The sequence below is a fragment of the Coptis chinensis genome, chromosome 2 (genome assembly GCF_015680905.1).
Source record: "Coptis chinensis isolate HL-2020 chromosome 2, ASM1568090v1, whole genome shotgun sequence".
Taxonomy (NCBI): Eukaryota; Viridiplantae; Streptophyta; class Magnoliopsida; order Ranunculales; family Ranunculaceae; genus Coptis; species Coptis chinensis.
The window spans coordinates 75,006,516-75,032,989 of NC_141457.1; the positions used below are offsets into that span (position 1 = coordinate 75,006,516).

At 37.7% G+C, this 26,474-nt stretch overlaps 1 long non-coding RNA gene across 1 annotated transcript in view; it reads left to right on the forward strand.

The window, feature by feature from the left end:
• The first annotated feature begins 5,909 nt into the window (after positions 1-5,909).
• LOC147517832 (uncharacterized) overlaps positions 5,910-26,474 on the forward strand; it is a 41,292-nt gene continuing 20,727 nt past the window's right edge. Inside the window, exons 1-2 of the long non-coding RNA XR_015213950.1 lie at positions 5,910-6,039; positions 6,356-6,454. This is a non-coding gene — a long non-coding RNA (uncharacterized LOC147517832). The remainder of the gene's footprint in view (positions 6,040-6,355; positions 6,455-26,474) is intronic.

The following is a 26,474-nucleotide window of genomic DNA, read 5'->3' on the forward strand; positions in this document are numbered from 1 at the left end:
TTTTTTAATGATGGGAAATTGAAAAGTTACCTTGAAATGCAAACTTTTGCAAGCTTTTTTGGCTTTTGGAGATTTATTTGAAAGATTGGTGTTGCTGCGATTCTTTTTGATTTTGGATGTATCTTCCTGTATAGATGAATAGTAGCAGTACCTTAGTATTACAAAAATGTTTTTTAATGTGTATTTATTATTGTGAAGTAAGAAATATACCTTTTCTGTTAGATCACTTGGTGTTGATATAGCTGTAACACATTTCTCTGTACTTGCTTCCTAGTATTAAGAAACAAAATTATTAGAATTTGATATTATGAATTGAATTTTAAATGTATAGAATTACATATATATGTATTTTTAATTGTACATTTTGTATAAACTCTTCCATTTGTGATTCCTTTGCTGTTGATTGTATAGTTTGCTGCAATATCTGAAAATTTGTTTGGAAGTAGTAATATGTAAATTTATAAAATTGAAATATCACTTTAACTTTAAGTATACTTACTTCTTCATTGGTGTTCATGGTAGAGACATACAAAATATTGTACGTTTTTCTACTATAGTTACTGTTATTTGCAGATTCTTTAATGCGAAAGCAATATTCTTTTCCAACTATACTCTGTAAAATCTGATTGACCAATTCGTTTCCATTGTCCTGTTGCAAATTTGAAAGCCAACAATATATAATTGTAAAAATAGTAGATTTTTCATTTGCCATTTTACCTTATCTTCGATGGCAGCAATTTCTTTTTCAGTATGCTTGATCATTACTTCTGCAGTCTTCCCAAATGCTATTGTGCTTGCATAATTTAAGCCATCGGAGATTTCAAAGTTTAACTTGTATCTGTACATTCCATATTAAAGAAAAACATGTAAGATTGCATATCTCTTATATGATATATTTGTAAAAAATTATCCTTATTGATACCTGAGCTTAGATTCTAAATGGTTTTTGCACTTTTTGCACCAATATTTTGAATTGATTTTTTCAAGCTTATTTTTACAACTTGGGCAACCTTTATAGTAACATGGCATTCTTTCATTATTGAAAACTTTCGAAACCTTTGAATTGCACATGTATGATTTACCCTGTTATAGAACAATAAATTTAAGATAAACTTAGATAATAAAGATATATATTTTGAAATTTGATAGCAAATCAGATTAATAAACATTAGTTGTTACATCATTTTCTTGAAATAATATGTCAGCTAAACTTCGGTATTCTTCTGTTGTGTTGCTTACTTGCTGTTTGCTGGTGTCTTGTTCGTTTTCGAGTGCATCTACTTTGATCTGCTGTGCTCTGCATATTTTTTTTAAATAAAAATATATGTTGAAATGCAGGAACAAACATAAATTAATAATTGACTGAAAAGTAGTTTTATATTACCTTTCCAAATAAGATGCAGCTTCAAGAATATTCTTATTTATATACACCTTTGTAGCAAATGTTGATTGGAGATAATCACCTGTAATCATACAGTAGTATTTTTATTTATTTACAATATTTATATAATTATTTGAATTTGGTTGAGTAAGAGATATGTACTTCTAAAATTTTGGAATGAAGTTGATGTAACAATTAAGACATAATTTTTATGGGGTGATCTAATGAAATCAGCTGGAATTTGGTCCATGGTGTTACCCCATAAAGTTATTCTCATGGTAGATTTGCTGCAGTTAAAAAGTAGGATAAAATAGTATTATTGACTTATTTAAATATATAAATTTTGTAACATGTTTCTTACATACCTTGTATCTGCAAATATAATGTCTCGTCTTTGTCTTTCCCTGCCAGATCTGGTAACTGACGTTTCAATTTCCTTGACTTTTATAAGCACACCTATCACATCTGTTGCATGTAAAAGATTATTAAGTATACATGTACACCATATGTTAGTAAGCATAAAAATTTCCAATGAATGTATTACCAATCAGAACAATGTTATTTTTTTTTGAATGAATATTTGTGAAGAATGTGAAGAAGAAAAGGTCCTTTGGAATTTCAACGTCCTGATTGCTTGCTAATTTCAGCATTGTTTTATCATCAAATTCAATCTTGAACTCATGTGCTGCAATACGGAATTTTTCTGACGGCTCTTTCACTTTGAAGTTTTCGACGATTAGGACATTGTCATCTTGAATGAATTTTTCAAACTTCTTTGTTAATTTTAATGAATATGTAGCTTGAATTTCATGACCCTGTACAATGAATAATATATAAGTGAACAATTTATAATAATATATATGTGTTAAATAAAACCTGTTCGTCCATTAGTAAAACGTCGTTGCTTTTAAGTGCAAGATCATTGAAGAATAGGTCATTCCACTTTTTGGTAACTCTAACTTGAATTTTCCATGGAGTATCTGCTTTATTGATCGTTTTCAATGAATGATATTCAGTTGTCATAATCTTAACCTGTAACCAATTTCATAAAAGTTAGATTAAGGAACATAAAATAAGAAAATAATTTAATTTTTAAAAACTAATCAAATACCTTTAAAATTGATCTTGGAAAAGAGAAAAGGTCGATGGAAAATTTTCAGGTTTTCTTGATGTGTTATATATCGTCCTAATAGTAGTTTGTTTGTTTGTTTAAGAAACTTTATTACTGGTAAACTTCTATCGAATTTGGAATTGTATTTATGTTAGGTCTTTTGTTAATGATAACTTCGTTAGATTTGAGTTGTAATTAGGATAGGTCGATGTAATCTTAGGAATCCAACTTAGTAAGGTATCTTTTTTGGTAATAGTAGTTTGTTTGTTTAAGTAAGTCTTGAATTTGGAATTGTATTTATGTTAGGTCTCTTTTTAATGATAGATTTGAATTGTAATTAGGACATGGGTCGATGTACAAAAGGTGGTTCATCTTTGTAAGGGAAAAGAGTATAATCTGCATTACTTGTGAATGAAGAAAGCACCTCATAATAGTGCCATGCTAACGCCTTTGGAGTTCAACATAACAGTAGCGACCAAGCATATTCATGTAATCTTTCCATACACGGTCCTCAAAGTTTGCTCTAGACTGACTTCCAATTGGATAACCCTGATCAAAATTAGATGACTTCAGATAAAACTCTACAACATACTTTTGTGTGACCTTTGAAAACTGATAGGCGTAATTCTTTTGTAAAGAATGATAAATAAACCCAAGGCAGAGCCATCACATGGTTTAGTCATTAAGTTTTTCTTGAAGACCTTGTTCAAGGGCATACTCTCATGACCAAATGCTAGAAGAAGATACCCAAGGAAGTTTCACTACAGTTGTGTTCCTTGCCAGAGTTATGGAAGGGAGCATGCAGGAGGGGTGATTTATGTGAATATGCTCATGGAGTTTTTGAGTGTTGGCTTCACCCTGCACAGTATATGACATGCCTCTGCAAGGATGGTACGGGCTGCATGCGAAGAGTGTGTTTCTTTGCGCTCACAACTGAAGAGCTTCGTCCTCTCTATGTGTCAACAACCTCCGCTGTTCCTTTTACCCATTTAGTTGTATCTGCTGCTATGGAAATGGCTGCTGCCTTGAGTCTATACCTGACTGGATGAGGAGTCTCAGAAAAGTTTCTTATATGAAGATTTCCTCCTGTAAGAGTTTGAGAATCCTGCTAGACGGACTGCGTCATCTGACTACTCTTCAAACTCTAACTATTAAAAGCTGTCATCCTGATCTTCATAGAACGAAAAGAAGAATTCATATTTCATTTTGTACTAATCTCACTCTGGATATTGGATTAGGTTCTAGTTGCGGTGTCGGCAGCTGGGTTTTGGGCATATTAGAAGAATTTTTCAGCTGTTTTTCATGATTGAGTTCCGAGCTATTGTGTGCAGACATGTAGGTCATGGGACTAACTTCATAGTTGAATGTCTAGCTATATCAGAAAGTGTGGAGTATACTCTGCATACAAATTGGAAGAAGTTATGTGTGGGATTGGATTTTACTGCATCATTTCATGAATTTGGTGGTTCAAATGTGCCAAGGTGAACGAAGGCAAAGATGGCATAGATGCACAGAAGGACTAAAGAACTGCAGCTTAACTGCAACATGGAGGGATGCCAATTTAATTGTGGATCAGGTGGCAAAGCATTCATGCAGTCAATCTCCAAGGCAGTGAAGTAGTTTTTTGTGTTTTTATGTAAATCCCCACATGGATCACCAAATGTGAGGTTCTGTGCATACTTAGTTTAGTGCTACTTGTTTGTGCAGTGGATAGTGAGAATTGTAGTTGGTTTCACATTTCCGCCGCTCCAATGTAACAGTGCTTTTTGTTATTATTAGTATGTATCAATTCCTAAAAAATAGGAAAATGTTTGAAGCTATCTATCTTTTGCTTGTTGTTCCTTTCTTTGCTTTCTCGGTTTGTGGGTGGGGGTCGTTCTTACGTATAAAAGTGTGCGTGGTAATGCGGTCCGGTCCTAGTTACTAATTCCTGACTAATTCCTTAGGTGTTGATGCACTGTTTTTAGACATATATCAATTCATTTCTTTTTATGGATAAAAAAAATAAGAGAAAAAATAACTGTGCAAAGCATCTTTCAGTTTTTCTGCCGTAAGTTTATTACAGTTCAACCTCCTCAATACCGAAACACACACAATGTGGTGGTCCATGATAGCTTCCTTATATATCTAAGTTTCTGATAATGTTAGCCTGTGAGGGATAACGGGTTCAAAAGCTAGGGGATAGGTGATCTTGAGATCCGTTTCCCATGATAACCTTGTTTGCCATCTTTTGTACTTCTTATTTCTATGGAGATTATTTACTAAATACGGTTAACAAAACAATCTGTGGCTCATAACATTTTAACCACGTTTCTTCATGATTAAAGCAACTTCAAAGTAAATGTTTTAGCCATGGCTCCACTGGCAAGAGTTTAGGGAGCTGTTCTTGAAGGTCTTCAGGTTTGAGCTTATACATGGGGAAGGGGGATAGGGATATGAGAAAAACTAATTTACCTTCACCACTATAAGTTGAGGGGGTCACGTGACTCGTTTTCTTGAATCCTTTCATTGCCTTAGTTGGGGACCTCTGAAAATGAGTCAAAAGCTAATTTGGTGAGGATACTTACCATTGATCAGTGTGTTTGATCTTTATAAACTTATCGTAAGAGTTGGTCAATTTTGGAGATTGCCGGTTCTGGGTTGTAGACACCATAATCAATATTTATACATGGTAGTAACTTCGTTATTTTTGTAGGTGCGCAAGTTCAGCAAACATTGCAGAAGTTGTGACAAATGTGTTGATGGATTTTATCATCATTGTCGGGTATGTAATCACCTTAATTACTAGAACTTGCTCCCTGTAGGGTGAAAACCAATGCTACAGCTCAAATTAAGATCTCCTTAGTCAAAATCAATGAATAAGATGGTTACACACACACTCACACCGACACAAATTATGTATGGCATTAAGTTGACTCTGACTGGTTAATAAGATACAGGAAGTAATCTCTAAAGTGAACAATGTTAAAATGTTGAGATAATGCACTTGGATATTTACCACAAAAAAAAAGAAAAATTAACTTGGTGGAAATTATCAAGGTGCTCAAGCAGTTAAGTTAAGCGAGGTGGTGGGGTGGAGTTTGACTCTCTTTATCTGGTCCATGCTCTGGTATTCAGTGTTTAAGAGATGGTATACAATTATCAGACTATTATTTGGCAAAACCTCTTATGTTTGCCTCTCTCTACCACCTATCCGATGTATATCATTTTCTTGTTGGAATTTGATGAAAAATGCAAAATCCCTGTATTTGTGCAGTGGCTGAATAATTGCGTTGGGAGGAAAAATTACATCACATTTGTGTCTCTAATGGCATTTAGTCTTCTTTCGGTGAGTAACATAGGTTTGATGCTTTACTTTCCTATAATTTCTTGAGGCTTGTATTGTAGCTAAAATTGAACGGTGACTTCTTTTTCTCAGCTCATGGTCGAGTGCGGGGTTGGAATTGCAGTTCTGGTGTGGTGCTTTACTGATAAAAGAGCTACTGAGCATCAAATAACTGAGATGCTTGGTGTTGGGTTCTCTCGGCCTATTTTAGCTAGTGTGGTGGTAAACTCCGAATTTTTTTTACCTTTACTTTCTGCTTTACTTCCTGGTCTTCTTTTGTCTAGATCTTTGTCTGTATAAGCACAGGCTGGTCTTCTTTATAAGCTTAAAGTCGGTCATGTTCTTGTTATGTTTTTGGCAAGTCAAATCAAAATTCTATGAAGAATCCATTTTTATTTTTCTGATCCTGCAATGCTTCTTAATCTGCAATCTTGAACTCTCCATCTAGAACTTTTTCATTTGGTGACCAAAAGTGTTTCTAAATTCCATTGTTTGATGTGTCATTTGTATCATATTTGTAACTATCTTTGTTATGTAGGGTAATAACTACTCAACATAAGAATCTGAACCACCAATGAAGCAAGATAAGGTTGTTTCTTAACACTGATGTGAAAAGCAGGATATAGCCTACACAAAGGTATGTATTCATAGAAAGGTATGTAAGTTGAGATAAACTTTATATTTCTATAGCATTTGTACCTGTGATAGTCGTATTGATGCTTAATATTTATGCAGACATATATCTTTAAGAATGAATTTAAAGTGGGCCAACTTAAAGAAATTGATTAAAATAAATTACATATTACTAAATCCCAAAAAAATGAAATTTTCTTCAGAGTAGAGTATGTGAATAGAGAAGATTTTGTAAATGAAATTGGTCCTGTGGTGATTAAAGACTGAAAAGTCATACAATATATTAGAATAGTTTAAACAAAAATCAAAAGTGGGAACTAAAAAAAAAAGGTGGACATTAAAAAGGGACTACCATAAAGAAGCAAAATGGATAACTTAATCACTTTTCCATAAACTTTGGAAGTGCTTATGTGAGGTATATGTCCTGCTTATGCATCAAGTCATGTGGGATTGTCAGTCATTGGAGCATAGTTGACTTCATCAGTCACCAGGTCGAACTCAATCCTATCTTAACGCAGTTGAGTTGACAACTACTCAAGTAGCAAGAATGTTGTTAGAGAAAACACATAAATTACATCTCACATAAACTACTAAAAATCAAAAGTACAATAACAGGAAAGAATAACTATTAGGTCCACCCTGAACTCCGGAGGCCAAACAGTGAAATTAGTATTACCAACTTACATTCATCTCCTAAACATTGCTTAAATAACACAACCCCACCACCATAAAAAATAGCCTCATCAAATTCTTAACCAAGCTTCTAGGCCTTTGCAACCTTTTGGAATTGCATTTTTCCCAGGATCTCAAGTTATTCCTGGTTCACACAACAGGAGAAATATCAGTTTTCTTGCTAGGAGTGAGCCAAGGCTCTAGGTTTCCTAAGTTGTGTCTTGGGCCGCATTGGCACCGCCTTGGTCACACGCCTTTAAAAATAGCCTACAACTTTTTTACTAAAAAACTGCTATCTCTGTCGCGCTGAGGTGGTCCCCCTTGGTACCGTATTTGAACAGCCTAGACTATCACTCCCATGATAATTCTACTCAAACTTAAAAATTAGCAATTCTAACTTCTAAATATCTTGAAGAAAGAGCAATCGTAATCACTAAATACCTGTCAGATCTCAATCTATATAAGTAACTCCCTCTTCGTTTTAATTTAAAGGTCATCCAATGAGCATTTGCAGTTTGCCAAGTTCACATGAATCCTGCTTCTTCAAATTGGTAAGGTTATGTAATGTTTTATTATGATCCTGCAATGTTGTTATCCAAAAAACAACAAAGGTTAATTTAGAAATGAATTCAAAGAGACGTTGACATAGGGTTAATGGATCAAAGCAAGGGAAACATACCCCTCTCCCTCCCTAGCAAGCTTGACCTCGCCTTCTGGTGGTGGAGGAATGGGTTTCAATTGGCAGCATTTCTCATTCTTTTAAGCAGCATGGATGCATTCTTCTCATTTTCTTGATCCCAAGGTTACTGCAGAAATATTTCTGCAAATCAGATAAGACAACATTTTTTTTTCTTTCAAGCCTAAAATGTAAAAGGGACCAAACGTAAGATCCATTAACTAATTCAACTTAACCTTTTGCCTCATCTCTTCCAGTTCTTTGGTGAACATAGAGATAGCCAGTAAAGATTTTTAATACGATTGTATTCAGTGAGTTTCCTCTGAATATTTGAGTTTTTGTAACATTCCACCATCGCACGACACCAAGGCAAAGATAGGCTTTCGGGACTTCTTCACTGCTATCAGCGGTTAAGCAAAATCAAGAAAGATACAGGTGTTGCTTGGAGAGGCAGGGGAAGAGGAAATATAGAAGCAATTCACTCTACTCACAACAGCTCTCATAGAGGAATTGGAGTAGCGAATAATGTATTGGAAATTGGTAAGTGGGGGAGAGGTAGAGGAAAGACTCTGGAATCACAATGGAACAGAACTCCCGACTTGCGTAGGAGGATTCAGTCTCTACATGGTTCTCCTGCAGCAAGTGGATATGGCAGAGGAAATGGAGCAACAAACAATATGAGACCTACAACATCATATAGCTCCTCATTTGAAATAGGAAAGTGGGGCAGAGGTGGAGAGATGGATGATATCCAATCATCATGGAATCGAAATTCTGATTCTTGTAGGCGAGTTAACCTGTCTTTGGCACATGTGAAATATATGGGATCATCATGGAACATGATTTCTGATTCCGGGCAGATGCAGGCCTTATCTGGTTCACCTTTTGCCAGTACAAAGAATGTCCCAGTCAGAGGCAAGGAGCATATAGTGTTATGGAAAGATCAAACTCCTGAGTAACTCCTGAGTCTAATATGATAGTACACGCACCAAAGGTCACTTCACCATCAGCACGGGGATGGGCTGGTGTAGGAGCCAATCAAGGCCTCGGAAGAGGTATGGGTGTTCCTGAAGGAACATGGTTGGCAAAGAACAATTCCTGGGCGTCAAGAAATGCCACAAAAAATGATAGTAATTTTGCCTGGCAGCGTGATTAATTACATCTGGTTCGACAAATGGGCGTATATAGTGTTCCACTTATGGTTTAGCGGAATATATTTGGACTCACCATAGTGGTGACAGGAGGAAGATGTAAGATACAATCAGACAACTCTAGCTTTTTTGTTGACACGTCAATGGGTTCCTCATTCTTGCGTTGATCCTATTTTTGGTTCAAGCGTCAGGAAAATGCTGCAAGCATCTTGTACTTGTTATATGGCGACTATAAGTACAATGTGGTAAAACTGTAAAAGTGTATTTCTGGTTTGACAGCAAGTACTTGTTATATGAACTGTAAGTAGAAGGGCTATCGTACTGTGGGGGTGAGTGTGGTCTGTAAGTTGAATGCGGTAAGCTTCTTGTATGTTCTGGACTTTTGGGTAGTTGCTGTAAGTAGGATATGGAGTTTAGCAATTGTCAACATAATGAGGAGAAAATAAAACATAAATGATATATATATATATCTTTTTGACCAATAAAACTTAATAAATTAATAATATCCAATTTTTTCTAATCTATTGATATGATGCAAACAGATACATCAATTAGCTAGAAGCTAATAGTCTAAAGACCAAACTACAGAACACCCCACTCCCATCTAAGAGAACCCCAAACAGAAAATACAGATCAAACCAAGAAACAGAAGAACAGATAGCAACACAGAAAGTGCCACTCAGAAAGCACCACCATCTACCACGGCAACATTCTCCACCATATGATGTTCCTACGGTTAAATGTATATATGGTTCAGTACTCGTATGAAAACACTCCTCCCACCGAAAGAGGTATAATCATGACACTTTCTTATCTCATCTCATATGATATTTCGAATCGATTGCTGAAACTGGGAATACTGAATATAGTCTCTAGTTATATCGAAACTCAGGCATTGTTATTTCTGCTACCCATTTTTCCCAAGGGATTTGTCTTACTCCGCTATATCTTCTTCTACTTTCTCCACCACCGCAACTAACAACAGCAGCAATTCCTTCTCCGTCTCCTGCATTGTAGTTGATGTACTGCTTCCACCTTCGTATTTTACTGTAGAGAGATAGGAAATAAAGTCAAAACAAACACCTGATTGCCTCAAATGAGGTGGCCTAATTTTTACTTGGAAGTGAATATATATATTAGAAGAAAGAATATTGTTCAATAAAGATGAAATAATATTAGTTTACCAACAAAGGTGTAAAAGTATATTAAAGAAATGTGTCATAGTAACATTCGAAATGACTCGATACAAAAATTTAAATAAAGCAGATAATTGAAAATGAGACAGGAATAATAAAAAGGACACTATTATAACTATAGATTACTGGTGGTTTGATTAAGGGAATTAGGGAAACCTACCTATCCACATCAATTGAAAATCTGGAGTGTCAGAAACCATAGCTATTGTCGAGAAGTTGAGAGGAGAGGAATCAACGGAGAAAGTGTGAACAGCTACAACTGGTGAAAGGAGTTTCCAAAAAATAATATGCAACAAATGAGAAACAGTAACAACATAATAAAGAAAGGTAAATAAAAAAAAACTTACAAGGACAATGATGAGTAGAGAATGTCAAGGAAGATTGTTGAAGACTTCTTGGAAGACAATATTTTTGGTATGCTGGTGCAATTTGTCTTCTCTGTCGTTTAATAAAATCTTCAAGCCAGAGCGTGAAGTCACACGTGACACTGCAACATATAACTGCCTATGCGAGAATACTGAATTTTTGAGATATACTCCAACGCTGCTTAGAGTTTGGCCTTGGCTTTTGTTTATTGTCATACAATAACAAAGCTTTATTGGATACTGCGTTCGGCGTAAGAAAAAAGGCCAATTTTTATTTTCTGACTTCATCACAATCCGAGGAATGGTGTGTTCATCTCCACTTCGTACTCCAGTAATGATTTATGCTTTTAGGACATAATCTGTTATTTTTGTCACTTTCATCCGAGTGCCATTGCAAAGTCCCTTACTCTGGTTTATGTTTCTAATAAACATGATAGGAGCTCCCTCTTTTAGTTGAATTTGATGATTTGGAATCCCTGATATTTGAAGAGTGTTAAGGAACTCTGTAGGATACAAAATGTCTTGATATGCGATTTTATCAAATGCCGCACTTAATGTGTCTGCACTCAAGTATTCATATATTTCACCTGGAATTAATGAGAGAACGTATTTGTTTAACTCATCTGTAGAAGCATTCGTAGGTGTCAGAATGCATCGACTTCTCAAGTATTCTATCTTTATAGTTCCTTGAAAGTTCCGTATAAACAGTATTTACAATCTCTTCTATCCCATCTCCTTCTGAACGAATAATTAGATCTTCAGGTATTTCAATCCATGATGGTTCTTCCCCTTCGCATAATGATTGACTGGGCAGTTTTCCTTCACCAATAGCTAATATCCAATTGTTAAATTCTACATCGGATTGGGTACTTGGTGATGTAGAATCTATTCTACTCAAACGCATGTTTATGGAAAGACAAAAAACCTTGAAGTGACGCCATAAGTAGGATCTGCTTATACAATAGCTTCTTTTGAGCCTTTTTCTATAACTGGAAGCGTCTGCCTGAAGTCACCTCCCAAAACAACTGTTTTCCCACCAAATGGTTTATCTTTCAAGCTTTTATCAATCACAGACATTATGTCTCTAAATGTCTTGTCAACAGACTCAATTTCATTTTTCTTACTCATTGGTGCTTCGTCCCATATGACCAAATTTGTTTTCTAAATGAGTTTTGCCAAGTGCATCTTTAGTGTAACATTGCAAGTTGTAGATTCATCTGATCGAATGGGAATTTTGAACCTCGAGTGGGCAGTTCGACCACCTGGTAATAAAAGAGATGCTATGCCTGATGATGCTACAGGTAGAACTATTTTTCTTTCAGAGCGCAACTTTGCAATTATTGTATTCCATAGATAAATTTTTCCTGTTCCTCCACTTCCATATACAAAGAAGTGACTTCCATCATTACTTTCAACAGCGCTAATGACAGCATCAAAAACAGTTTTTTGTTCGACATTCAATCCACCATGAAGCTGTAAGTACTATGAGGAAAGTAAATTGCAATTATAATTTAGTTCCTCTTGTATCATTCTGTTCTCAGCTTCATCTGGTTCTGGGATATCAAACTTATAATCTTTTAGAATCTACCCATTCTCGTTCATTAGAATTTCAACTTCAAGAAGTGTTTTCCTTTCCAGTTCCGATTTAGATAAATTTGGATTATCCCTTAAGATATCATCAGATAGTAACTCCCAATGGCAGTTCCACATATCAATAGCATTGGATAACTCATAAAACACTAAGAGTGTTACAAATAACTGGTGTAATAACGGACTGGAAGACCATTCAGGTGCTTCTTTAATGGCAAGATGCCATTCATTGTCATCTTGTAAAAGACCAAGCGCACGGCAAGCTGACTTGTAATCATCATAGAGAGTACCATTAACAGTTCTGATTTCTTCAAAATTTCTAGCTCCCTTTACAATGTTTAGAAGCATACGCATATAGTATCTTTCCCCTTGTGTTGGCTGAGCATAGAATATTCTTCCAATCTTCAATCCTTGGCTTCTTTTTTTCCATTCCTGAAAAAATTAACAAACATGTATGTTATGAATAAATATAAATTTTATATGTAATTTCAAATATAAATTTTTGTTTGGAAATTGTAATGTATTGAGACCTTTGCATTTCTGTCCCACACAAATTGTAAAGGGAAGTCAACATATGTAAGATGTCTTCCACTCGGGTCTTTTTCATTAATACGCATCCACTTAGTGAACATAGTTTTTTGTCTTTTTTCACTTGCAACAATTTCAGCTGGATCCCCATTTGCACGAAAAACAATATTCTACTGATTTTCAAGATGGAAACTCATTCTTTCAACAGAAGGATCTCTGTACTGGATGTCAAATTCATAAATCCTCCAACTTGCTTCTGATGCAGATACATATCTGAAGTCTAGATAGTGCTTAATCTCATCAACTTGATGTACGACCTGCTTATGATTATCTTTGTCATAGACATTATTTTCTTCAACAATACCTGTAGCTCGATCTTGCCCTTTTGAAATGTACTTGAATAAGTACTTAATCATTCGTGAACGGTTACAATGTTCAACATTGATGTGACACTGAAATTCTTTGGTAAGTTCAGGGTTGTAAGGAACAACCCACTGATTATCAATTTCAACCGGATTTTGATGGCCCACCATTGCAGTTCTTTTATTATCTCGCCTTCGATAAACTGCAAAACCTTTCTCATCAAATGTCGTTTCACTGCAAAAATCCTTTGGAAATTTCCTTGTACATTTCTTCTTCTTAGTGTCCATACATGGAGAACCCTTTTTCTTCTCACGACATGGACCATGAATCATTGTTTGGACTACAATATCATACAGTAGAGGTTCACTGGCTTTGTCTGGCAATTCACCTGATATCATCTTGTCTATTGTATGTACTAGTGTACTCATACCCCTACGAACGACCATCATTGGGTACTACTATAAGAGCCGCCCACTAATGAGGCGTGCTTGCTTGCCCGCTACTGTGGCATCGCTTGCCTACTAGTGAGGCGGGCTTGCTTGCCCGCTACTGTGGCAGTCCCGCTTGCCTACTAGTGTGGCATTCGGGCATGCCCTCTATTAGAGCAATGACACTGGCCACTAATATGGCACCCAAGTTATATATAGCAGGTCCAGAGATATGTCAAGGGATTTTTTCCATATGAAGCTTTGGGAAAGATTTCATACAAAGAGGAAAATATCTCATCAAATAAGGAAAGGGTATTTTAAGCAATAAGATTCCTATAAATACCCGACAATCATTTCAAACAAAGAACTACGTGCATTTTTTAGACTTGATTCCAGAGAATAATTTGGATACGTAGGCAATCATTGGTGGTACAGTCTCTTTCACTCTATATCAACCTCTCCAACAAGATCATTGGTGTGTTTGTGTGAGTTCTCACCCAAACATAATTGGCGCCGTCTGTGGGGATTACCAACGAACCTTCGTCCACGTTCCTTCTTCCAAGCACCAATAATGGCAAAAACTACAAGGTCTCAGGCGAACAAGAATGCAAGAACACAACAACAACAACAAGACGAAAATCCGGAAGTACTAATCAATCAGGAGGTGATAGAACAACCTGCTGCAACAGATCTGCAAGATCAGCCTTTTCAACTCCAAGTGCTATGACAACCCAAATCTAGACGTCTGCCATCTCAGGCTCCAGTAACTCACCTTCAAGATCTAGATGTTACAAATGCAAACGAAGTAGATTCGGAAAATATGGAGATATGAGATGAAGACGTACCGTTAGAAGTACTGCGTCAGAGGTTCAGAAGAGAGAAAGAGCATAGCAACTACTTGCAGAAGCAACTGGACAAAGAGAAGCAAGTACAAAGGGATTACGCTGATGCTGCATCTTCCACACCAGCAAGAGCTCCCAGATCCGGTGAAAACTGGAGTGTATCCAACCGACTACAATTTAATTATGGTACATCTCGTCCATTAGAGCCTGTCCCTGAGCATCATCACTCAAGGTCAAGCAGACATTCATCCCATTCAAGAAGACGATCCAGATCTCGAAATACCAACAACACTAGGCGTAGAAGTGGTCATAACATGACAAGATCATTGAATGTTGATCATAGCGCATCAGAAAGGTGGACAACATCCACCATAAGATGCAATGCTGAACGCCAAGATTAGGACCTCAGAGACAAATTGCAACATGACCTTAGACATGGCTTGAATGCAGCAAACCGATACAGATAGGTTAACGACGGTCAGCCCAGAATATGGCAACACCAAAGAAATGGCTCCCCAGTTCGACAGCCTAGCCCGTTTTATCGGCATAGGTCTCGCAACCTAAGGAACCAGCCAAATATAGAAGCAAGCAACAACTGGGGGTGACAACACCGTGAGATGCAACGTAGTGAAGTTACTCCTCAAGTCGTAAATCTAGAAGCCACAGGTGCACCATTCACAGAACAACAAATCAAAGACATCATCAAGAAAACAATGACCAATATGGGTGTCACTGAAGCACGATGGAAATACCTTGTAGTGAATGAAGATGTCGTCGGGAGATTTTCCCTAAAGATACAAAATGCAGAGCATCAGAAAGGATTCAAACAACCAGACCTTCCTACGTTTAACGAAGCCGGAGGAGACCCGAATGATCATGTTATGGATTTTAAAAGCAGGCTAATTCTATGGCACAAAGATGACCCCCTCCTGTGCAAACATTTTCCGTCTACGTTAAAAGGAGAAGCTCTACGTTGGCTTTCCAGCTTGCCAGCTCAATCTATCGCGTCATTTCAGGAATTAGCAAACTAGTTCACAGATCGGTTTAAGCATAATTGGACACGTCCTAAGGATGTTGATAAACGATAAAATTGAATAGTTTACCTACGAAATGAACGATGAACTCTCAAAATGTAAGTAAACTAAAACTATTTATGTGTCTATATTTATCAAAGTTTCTACTCTCAATTCTATCGAAATAGAGTGGGTTAACAAATTCGTTCCACTCCTAGTTCTCTAGCATGGAATGTTTTATAGTCTAATTAATCGGTCTTAAGTCTAATGAGAGCTTTACGAAGGATGTTATACTACGATACAATATGAAATTGATTATGTTGAATTTAAACTACGAATGCTATAGAAATATGATTGTTTTTTAATCTAGATAAAGGATTAGAGGGGAATTGAATCCACCTCGAATCCAACTTAGTAACCTAGCATAGATTCTTGTATCTCGATTCTCACGTTCTTACGGCAAGAATTTCGAGTTCTAATCCCTAGTGTTCATGGCATTTCTACCAAATACTAACTAGCATGTGAGGCCGTCCACCCATTCTCATGGCGAATCACGACCTTCTAAAGTGGAATAGATTCTACAATGCTTCTACACTATACCACTAAGTTTTCATCAAGGCTTCATCAACCCCTCTAATGGAGGTTTTAGCCTTGAGTCATCAACCCATCATTTCCCATTGAATTATAACTACACATCATATTAAAATTCTAACTTAACTAATTTAACTAACAATGTTTCAATCTACTTAAACTATGAAATGATAATCAACAAGAATTAAAATTAGATCTATAAATTGAAATGACAAAAATCGAAATTGATAGAAATAACTATTTTATTTATCTAATCAATCAAGAACAATGATTCAAGACTTAATCTAAAGCAAGAATTGAAATTGGAACTTAAACTTAATTACTCTACTGAAACTAGATCTAGAATTATATATATATTTTTAGGTCTAACTAGCTACCATTAACAAAGAGTTAAGCTTTGGTTTTTATACTTTCAGATCCAAAAATCGTGCATGGGCTTGGAGCCATGTTTTGGGCCAGAGAATCAGGCCCAAAACCTAATTTTTTCAGTCCAAAAGGGCCTCTTCAACTGTAGTTGGCTTCAACAGACTTTTTGTCCACTTTTACTCCTCTGATTGGATCAAGGCTTAGACCATTGGAAAGCTCTTTCCGAGCCGGTTGTTTTGATATAAGGTAGGCCCCATTCCGAGGTCTGAGTCCAAAGATACGGCCTTCGGAAGTTTCTGGCGACTTGTGTCTTGTTTTTACGCCGCGCGTCGACTTTTCAGCTTTTGACCGGGCTGTAGAAAGGCTTTGTCTTCTTGAATCTTGGCCTTTAATCACAGAACTCCTTAGTAACCGACCTTTGCTCCTTTATCTCGCTAAAGTGGCACATTTCTGCACATAATGGACTTTGAAACCTAAAATGCATAAAAACACGTAATCAGTGTTAACTCTTAATTATTACTCACATAATTGGTCTAAAAGTATGACTGTTACAGGGTTAAAACTACAGTTTTGGGCTCTTATCAGATGTCAACAGCTTGCTCAACACCAAGCAGCAAAAGGATGAAGCATTGGCAAAGTTCGTAATTCGTTTTCGCCAAGTGCAAATAGAGGTCACCAATGTTCCTGATATAATGATCATTCATGCATTTAAGGAAGGAGTCAATTTTGATAAAAACGGAATTTATAACTCCCTTGTACGGGACCCCCCACAATCAAAATCTGATTTGTTTGCACGAACGCAGCAGTTCATTAACGTGAAGGAAGATGTTAAATCAAAAGCCTCAAGAAACAAAGACTTTTGGAGTAAATACTCAAACGAAGGTAAAGGCAAACAGAAGCAAAATATATTGGAAGGGCCACAACATAAGTCAGAATACAACAAGGTTAACACAGTTCGTGAGGAAATGAAGCTCCACTCCATTAAATGTCAAGTACGATACGATATATGAAAAGATCAAGGGACGCAACTTACTTTTTCCTCCGCTACCCTTGCCTGAAAACACTAAGTCTACACGTGACAAAAATCTTTAGTGTCACTTCCACAATGATTTCGGCCATGAAACAGGAGAGTGCAGATCCCTCAAGGGAAAAATACAGAGGCTAGTCGACAAGGGACAATTAGACGAGTTTGTGCTTTCAAAAACTGTGAAGCAAAATGTAGCAATGACTAGCCACAATGTCATACTAGCTGGTCATGCCAAAATCAATGATGTTTCACGAACAAGGCAAAAGTGTGAACAACGAGCCAAGTTTGGTTTCTTGCGGGAATTTTATCACGTCAATAACATTGATTTTGTTGAAGGACTTCGTTCAAAAACCACAGAGCATGATCCCCTATGTTTTAGTGATAGAAATCTAATTGGCGTCCATCATCCTCATTATGATGCTGTCGCCATCTCAGCTTTCATTGGATTATGGCGAGTTCAGCGCATCATGATAGATACTAGAAGTTCTGTCAGCATCATTTTTGCAGGTTGCTACAAGAACATGCAACTGTCAGAAAATTTAATTATTGCAAAAAATACTCCAATCATTAGGTTTGATGGAACCGCAACAACCCCAGTAGGAAGAGTCTCTCTACCAGTCACGCTCATGGACAAGTTCATTGACATTGAATTCCCCCTGATGAATTGCAAGTCCCCTTACAATGCAATCCTAGGAAGAGATTGGCTCCACAGCATGGGCACAGTAGTCTCTACTTTTCACCAGGCAGTAAAATTCCCATCTCTTAACAAAATTTGTAAGGTGCGCGGCGACCAGATGGCTTCCCACAGCTGTCACAAAAAAGTCTTGGAGGAATATCGTCAGTCGGATATGCGGGGAAATACAATTCTCGAATTCGGCGGTGTCTAAATCGAGAATCGATCCACGACAAAGATTTATACTGCTAGTTCACAAAATGAAAGACCGCCGACTATCGACCGCCTATTAGAAGTTCAAATTGGGAATTTAGGCGGAGAAACAACTTTCATATCAGCAAAACTGACGGAAAATGAACAAAAAGAAATGGTAGCACTCCTCAGAAAGAACAAAAAGATCTTTGCTTGGTCAGTCGAGCAGATGCCAGGAATCAGCCCAAAAGTTGTATGCCACACACTTGACATGGATCCTACCATCAAGCCAATTCGGCAGAAGCCTAGGCGCATGGCCCGGATAGAAAACTCAAAGTCAGAGAGGAAATTGATTGGTTACTCTCAACTCAGTTCATATGGCCTGTTTCATATCCACCGTGGTTGTCTAACGTGGTTGCAGTGCCCAAGAAAGATGGTAAAATGAGAGTGTGCATTGATTTCACGAACCTTAACAAAGTTTGCCCGATTCATCCCTACCCTCTTCCACGAATATCAAAATTGGTAGATGCCACGTCTGGCTACCCACACTTATCATTTATGGATGCGTATTCAGGATACCACCAGATCCCGCTAGCTGTTAAAGACCAAGAAGCAATTGCATTCATCACTGACCAAGGGATTTTTTGTTACCAAGTTATGCCTTTCAGTTTAAAAAATGCAGGGGCTACGTACCAGAGGATGATCAATACCATATTCGGAGATATGTTGGGCAAGACAATGGAGGCTTACATTGATGACATGGTTGTAAAATCCAAGCATAGTGGCGATCACATCTCTGACTTACAATTAGTTTTTGATAGAATTGACGAATTCAACATGCGGCTAAATCCTTTGAAATGTGCTTTCGGACTGATATCAGGAAAATTTCTAGGGTATTTGATAACTCATCGAGGCATCGAAGCTAACCCAAAACAAATCCAATCCATTCAAGCCATGCCCTCTCCAAAAACAGAAAAGGAGATTCAATAGCTCACAGGGCGCTTAGCAGCACTAAATCGTTTCATCTCTAAATATTCGGACCGGTGTCATCCTTTCTTTCAGACGTTAAAAGACTCAGCAAGGTGGAATGATGATTGTGAAAATGTCTTTCAATCAATCAAGAACTACCTGGTCTCGCCACCAATCTTGGCCAGCCCAGCTACAGGGCAACCTGTTGGAGCTTACTTGGCCGCTACAGATACTGCAGTAAATGTAGTCCTGTTCATCGATGGAGAAGACGGTCGTCCGATCTTCTTCATTAGTAAAACATTAGCGGGGGCGGAAAGCAGATATTCGAGAATTGAAAAAATTGCTCTAGCGTTGGTTCATGCTGCCAGACGCCTCAAGCTGTATTTCCAAGGAAGATTGATCAAAGTATACATGGAATATCCTCTACGCAAAGTTTTCCGAAGTGCCCAGGAATCAAGTAGACTCACAGAATGGAACATCTACTTAAGTGCTTATAGCATCAATTTTGAACCTCGCGTTTCAGAAAAGGGTCATGCACTTGCATCCTTAATGGCAGATTTCCCTATCGACGATTTTGTCCCCGAAGTCAACCAAGACAACGGTATCTATAGCGAAACGGCTATAGTTGGGGGCGAGGAAGCCCTGCCAAAACATTCTGACCCGTCATCCGATTCATGGATTGTTTACACGAATGGCTCACACAACAAATCCGGCTCTGGATTAGGATGTGTTTTTATCAAGCCAGATAAATCAACCATTAAGCACTCAGTTCGTTTTGGGTTCAAGGCCTATACAAATTCAAAGTCGTGGAGGTTGCGTTTACGACACCTTACTCCACGCATCAGAAAGTCGTGGAGTTTACGTTGACAAAACCTTACTCCACGCATCAAAAAGTCGTGGAGTTTGCATTTGCAAAACCCTACTTCACGTATCAAAAAGTCGTGGAGGTTGCGTTTGCAAAACCTTACTCTACGCACCAAAAAGTCGTGGAGTTTGTGTTTGCAAAACCTTACTCCACGCATCACAACATCATGGAGTTTGCGTTTGCAAAACCCTACTCCATGCATCAAAAAGTTATGGAGGTTGCGTTTGCAAAACCTTACTCCACGCATCAAAAAGTCGTGGAGTTTGTGTTTGCAAAACTTTACTCCACGCATCACAACGTCGTGGAGGTTGCGTTTGCAAAACCTTACTCCACGCATCAAAAAGTCGTGGAGTTTTGCGTTTGCAAAACCTTACTCCACACATCAAGAAGTCGTGGGGTTTGCGTATGCAACATCTTGCCCCACGCACCAGAAAGTTGTGGAGTTTGCATTTTCAACACCTCTCCACCCACCAAAAAATCATGGGGTTTGCGTTTTCAACACCTCTCTCCATGCACCAAAAAATCATGGAGTTTGCGTTTTCAACACCTCTCTCCATGCACCAAAAAACCGTACCCCTACGAACGACCATCATTGGGTACTACTATAAGAGTCGCCCACTAATGAGGCGTGCTTGCTTGCCCACTGGTAAAACGCTCTTTATACACGTTTATTGGTTTTCAGTTACTTATTTTCTTAAGTCCGAGGTCCACAGTCCAAAGTCCGAATTCCAACGTCCGTATAGTCGTACGTTTTAGTCAAGTTGCCTTACTCACGTGGGTTTGGTAGGATAGGTCGAGTAAGGGATCGTCCAAACCTTAGGGCTCTGATAGGTTCACAACTGGAATTACAACTTTTAGTGAGTAGGATTTTTAGGTTTTTTTTTAATTGGTTTAATAAATTTTACGGTAATGCAATTAATGTAAATTACTACGGTGATTTTTATGTAGGTAAACAAAGGTGGAGAAACAGGGAGAGAGTTAATCATGCTCATGCAAGAATCATTTTTTAACAGTTTATATTACCAAGTCACTACATCTCTACTTCGTCTCGTTTTCGGAGACGACGTCGAGTATTGATCCCTAGCGCATGCCCACATCTCTAGGTCGCATTTCACTAGCATAAGGAGTTTCAATAATACCTTATCTCTGGTATATTATTTCAGCTCTCGCCTCGATTTCACATCAATTTGGACGAATTGGAGAGTCAGTCGACACCGCAGAAGTCGTAGCGAGACTGTCCTAGAGCATCGTGATCCAACTTTGTGCAGTCTCGATCATTTTGGGACCGAATGTCAATTCTATGCCTAATTCCTAAGTAGTGATTCTAGAATATTAACGAAGTCAATCCGATTTTCACACGAAGTAAAGATAACCCTCCCGGTGGGGATTAGCTCTTGGTCATAGAAGGAATAATAAAACTTGCTGTATACATTAAGTAAATAAGTGCAGGACAGAAATTCAACTAGAAAAGAAATGACTGTTATTAAGGGTAAAATAACTTACGAAGATTTAAAATTTCTTTGGAATAGAAATGGCAGAATGTAAGTACTGAAGGAAAAATCTAACTAAGCGGAAGCTAAAGCATTAATATGCTGAAGGGGTAATAATGAAGGCGACCCCCTCATATATATAGGCTGATACAGGAAGGCTATCCGTGAATGTTTTAGATTTTGGCTTTATGCTAATTGAATGGTTCGAAACAAAATTTTGTTTTAACTGTTTTAATTTTTGTCTTTTTGCTTTTAAGGTTTTGTTTGTTAGATCATTTCAATTCAAACCACCTGGTTTGAATTGGTACGTGTCTTCTCTCTTGCCAGGTGGTACCAAATTGAAACCATTCTTTGCCACCTGCCTATGCTGACTTGTCATGTCTTCTGGGCCCGCAGAGTGTGTCCAGTGGCGGCGCCGATTTTGGCATTTTTACAACTTTTTGTCCTTGCGCAGAGTTCATCGCCCGGGTCGCTATGGCAGCTTCACTAGCCAACGTCGGCATCTAGATTTATTCGATTTGAGCTTCGGAAGTTTGTTGCTTCTTTATATGTGGACCCGCTCTGCATTGGTTTTGTTCTTTTGGAAACTTCGGCTCTAGTCAAGCTTTGTTGGGCTTCACGGGGATTGAGTGGGAAACTCCAAATATTCCCATATATTCAGACTTGGCGGCTTCTTAGCAGCCAACGTCAAAGATCTAGATTTATCCATTTGAGCTTCGGAAGTTTGTCGCTTCTTTATATGTGGACCCGATTCGCGACCGGTTTTGTTCTTTTGGAAACTTCGGCTTTAGTCGGGGCTTTGTTTGGGCTTCACGAGGGTCGAGTGGGAAACTTCAATTATTCCCGTATTTCGCGTGCCGATGCATGTTTTATCACTATATTTATTTTAATTGCGGAATCTGCAAAGTAACGAAAATATAATTATTACATGATTATTAAACACATAATCGACCAAAATGTTATGTCTCTCGGGGTTTAATATTACAGTTTTGGGTGCTTATCACACCACCCCCAAACAGCACTTTGCTTGTCCTCATGCAAAGAAAAGACATTAAAACGATAAGTGGTCAAAAATGTGTTGTCCTAAGCTAAATCTCATTTCGCAGAGTGCGGTTGCATTGACCATATGCAACAAGGTCTTGAACTACTAGGAATTCCCTAGTGGACGAGTTATAGCCTCGTGAGAGTTTTCTAGAGAAGATACTCACAAACGTTATTTATACTACAACGACTCAGTAACAAAGGCTTGTTTCTTTAATTAATCTCCGGTCTCTAGACATCTCACTAGCAGGGGAAACAAGGATTTTATTCTTTCGAAATTCAAGTTAATATACATAAAATAATTGAAACATCTACGTATGAGCATGCATGCAGTAATCTAATAATGAAATGTAATGAAAGGGCCATTTACGGATCCTTTGGATAAGCGCCCTTAATTAGGTTCTCACGGTATGTGTCGAAACACAATTTTCTCTTATTTTTCCACTCAAGCTTTGTTATCTCCGGTGTCGCGGTGGGCACGTTTCCTCACATACTCAATGACAGTTATAGGAGCCGAGGTCGAGAAGTCACAACTACTATCTATTATCACAGTATCTTATTCCTAATTGAGCTAGAGGTCTTTATTAGGTGTTATGGGGCTTAGGTGGTAGTGTAGAAGAAAATGGAATGGAAAGTTCAAAAATGATAAGTATGAGAGAATAAGGTCTTCAAGATATTTATACTAGAGAATCCTTATTTTCTTTCCTGCTTCTAACATGGGTTTCCATACTTGGATTTTTCAAGCTTTTTATTTTTTGATTTTTTTTTTTTTTTTTTTTTTTTTTTTTTGGGGGAATTCTAACCTTGACATTTCTTTTGATTTTTGGAAACATATTTCTATTTTGTTCTTTTTCTTTTCTTCTGAAACAGGTAACTGATTTTGATTTGTGACAAGGTTTTTCTCTTCATTTTTCTGCACTTCATCCTATTTCTCATACTCATCATCTAGGTAGGCTTATTTATTTGTGGTTACTAGATGGGTAATGATTTTTTTGGTGAAGTAGAAAGTATTAATGAAAGGTTCAGTGGGGCGACTAGCGGTAAATTTTTTTTTTGCAGGTGTGAATTTTTGGCTATATCGATCCAAAGAAGGCCTAAATTCTCACCTAGGATTTGGGTAGTGATCAAGTAAGTAGACGTGTGAACTTCTCTATTCGGAAGAACTACTCCTCACGTGTGTCATTACTCATATATCATACATTTTGAGGCTTTTGGTTAGATTCTTACGGGATATGGAAACTAAGTTGTCTAACCGTGGGTCCCGAAAAGTCTTTGTACATTTAATGATAGTCGATTGCATGAATGCTTATGAAAAGATGTAAAAACTATTGCATAATTATTAAATTAAGTTTCTAAGAACAAGTCCCCGATTCGATGCTGGGGAGATTTCTAAATATTTTTCATCATAGAAAGGGAAACGATAATTTGTCACTAAACACGTTTATTTAGACATTAAGTAAACTATATACAACTATGCATGCCTAATTTTTGCAAAAGTTCTCACCACCCCAAACAAATCGGACACTATGTCCTCAAAGTGTTAAGAGGAAGAAAGAGTATACCCGAGAGGCTTTGAGCAAAAAAATAAAGTCGACATCTTCCACGTAAATTTATTGTAACACACTATATATTATACATCATAAAAGTAGAAACACACTTGTTAGAGTAGCACTTTGTTAGGTTATTTATTTATTTCACATCAAAACATAAAACAAATATGTACATACATCAACTCACATTGCCCCATCCTTGGCGGGGGATAGTCCCTCCTTGCCTCGTCCCTGTAGAAATGTCATTCCTTTGCATCCCACCAATCTATCATAGCTTTCCAGACTTCACTCCACTTCCTTTTCTTTGCATTGTCTAGATGAGCTATCATTTTATCATCATCAGGGAAAGAACGAACTTTCTTAAGATACCTTGCAGGGGTGTCCATGTCCGAAATCGCCAAAGAACGAATTATCTTGTTTGTTGGACACATAGAGTCAACCTTTACCCATCCCGAAAAGTGGCCGCGAACTCGTGGAAGTATCGCCCTCACTATCCCGCATCTTCAGAATCGGCGGGGTGATATAGTGTTGCCGAAAAGACCGAGCCTTCTTAAGATTCTCAATTACTAGTTCTGTAATGTCGAAGGTGGTATGTTGCTGGGCCAATGCATGGAATGTCTTACATGCTGATTTTGATGCAGTGGAAAAATGTCAATCCCCCATGATGTTGAGAAGAATAAATAGCATGGCAGTTCCAACATTCATGGTCATACTAGCTAGTGAAATAGTAAATTCCGGCCATCGGCCAACTTCGGCACGTTCTTTGACGTGGGCGAGGCCATTGCCATACCGGGCAGCAAAATCTTCCCTAGAATAGTCATTAAGGTCATTCTCTATCATGTATTGAATGGGGAGATCTGGCTGAAGAGGTGGAAGGTCTAGAGCCATAGCCACTGTTGGCTCATAAAAAGCGTGTCGGGTGTTACCAATACGTAGTGTAAAACCATTTAAAGGGAAACCCCGATACCGGTAGATCTTCCATGTTATCATAAAAATAAGTTGCCAAACCTGGAGAGTATGTCTGCTCCGGGTGTAGAATGAGAGAGTTCCAACCAACTTGAGTGATGTAGTCTCTGAAAAGATGTCCATATGCCGGAGGATTCAGCAATGAATGGAAAGATTGTTCTGGAATCATCTTTGGAGCTTCCATTGTGAAAAGATTGTGACCTGTTTAGACAAGGATAAACAAATATTAGAGTATGATGAGAATAATTAAGTAAAAACAAATTACCATACGAAAATTAAAAACTAAAAAGAAAATGATAGATAATATAAAATTGTAAAATTTAAATGTTTTCATTGGCCCAAGTAACGGCGAGGATCCTTTTGTGGGAGGGATCCGTTTATAAGATTTTCTATGCCGTCAATCCGTGCAACAGCCTGTTGCAACATTTTGTTTTATGTCTGGTAAATCTCGGCGTGGTTCTCCATTATGAGAGTGTGATTTGCCAAGAATTGGTTGTGGCTGTGCAAGAATTGTGCTTATTCCTCTTCGTTTATTGTCCGCAGGTCCTGAAATTCAAGAAGGCTGGTGATAATAATGTTCTGACGTTTGAATAATGTCATCAGTCCTTATTGAATTAAGCGAAGCCCTTCCATGGGATTAAATACGTTGCTTAATGCATTTTTAGTAAAGATGTTGTCGGTGGAACAATCTTCGTTTGTTCCTGCACCGACATGGTTCTTTGCAACGTCGGGGTTCCAGAATCCGTTCCTACATACTGAGTAAATGGTAAGAATGTTAGTTGTTCGAAGAGGTGTATGAGGAGAAGTACTAGAAAAACCCCAATGTATCATGATAAGTGTCACAATGGTTGGTAAAGGAGCTGCCTTTTTCCTAGCACGTGCGATTGCATTCCAGAGAAATTTAATAATGCAAAAATCATTGCAGTTGCTCTGCAAGACCCAGAGTAAATGGAGGAGGGGTTTGGTTATTTCGGAAGTCTTAGACGTGCCTAGGACATTATGAGCTACCCATTGGATCATAAATAATTGGTTCTTTTGTAAAGATCGCTGATAAACAATACGGTTTTTCCGGTTGTATTCGCCGTGAAGGATAGTTGCAAACATCAGATGCCGGATATTATCGAAAGGTGAATCCTGAAGGTGTACTCCTTGGTTTGTAATAGGAATTTGAAGTACCTCAGAGATGATTTCCATAGTCAATTCATGTTCGCATCCGTTAGCACGGACAAAGAATTGTCTGTTTTGGAAATAACTGCTTTTGTAAAATAACAAAACCAATTCTCTTGAATAAAATGCTTGCTTATGGTGTAAAAGAGGGTACCATCCTCGACGTAATATTTCAGTGTCAAAAAAAGGATGAAAAAGACCATTTTGGAAATTTTCCATAAAATTTTGCTCGGGCACGAAACTTCGAGTGAGGGTCATTAAAGATGGAGTGGTGAAAAAAAAAATTATTTTGAAAAAAGGGAA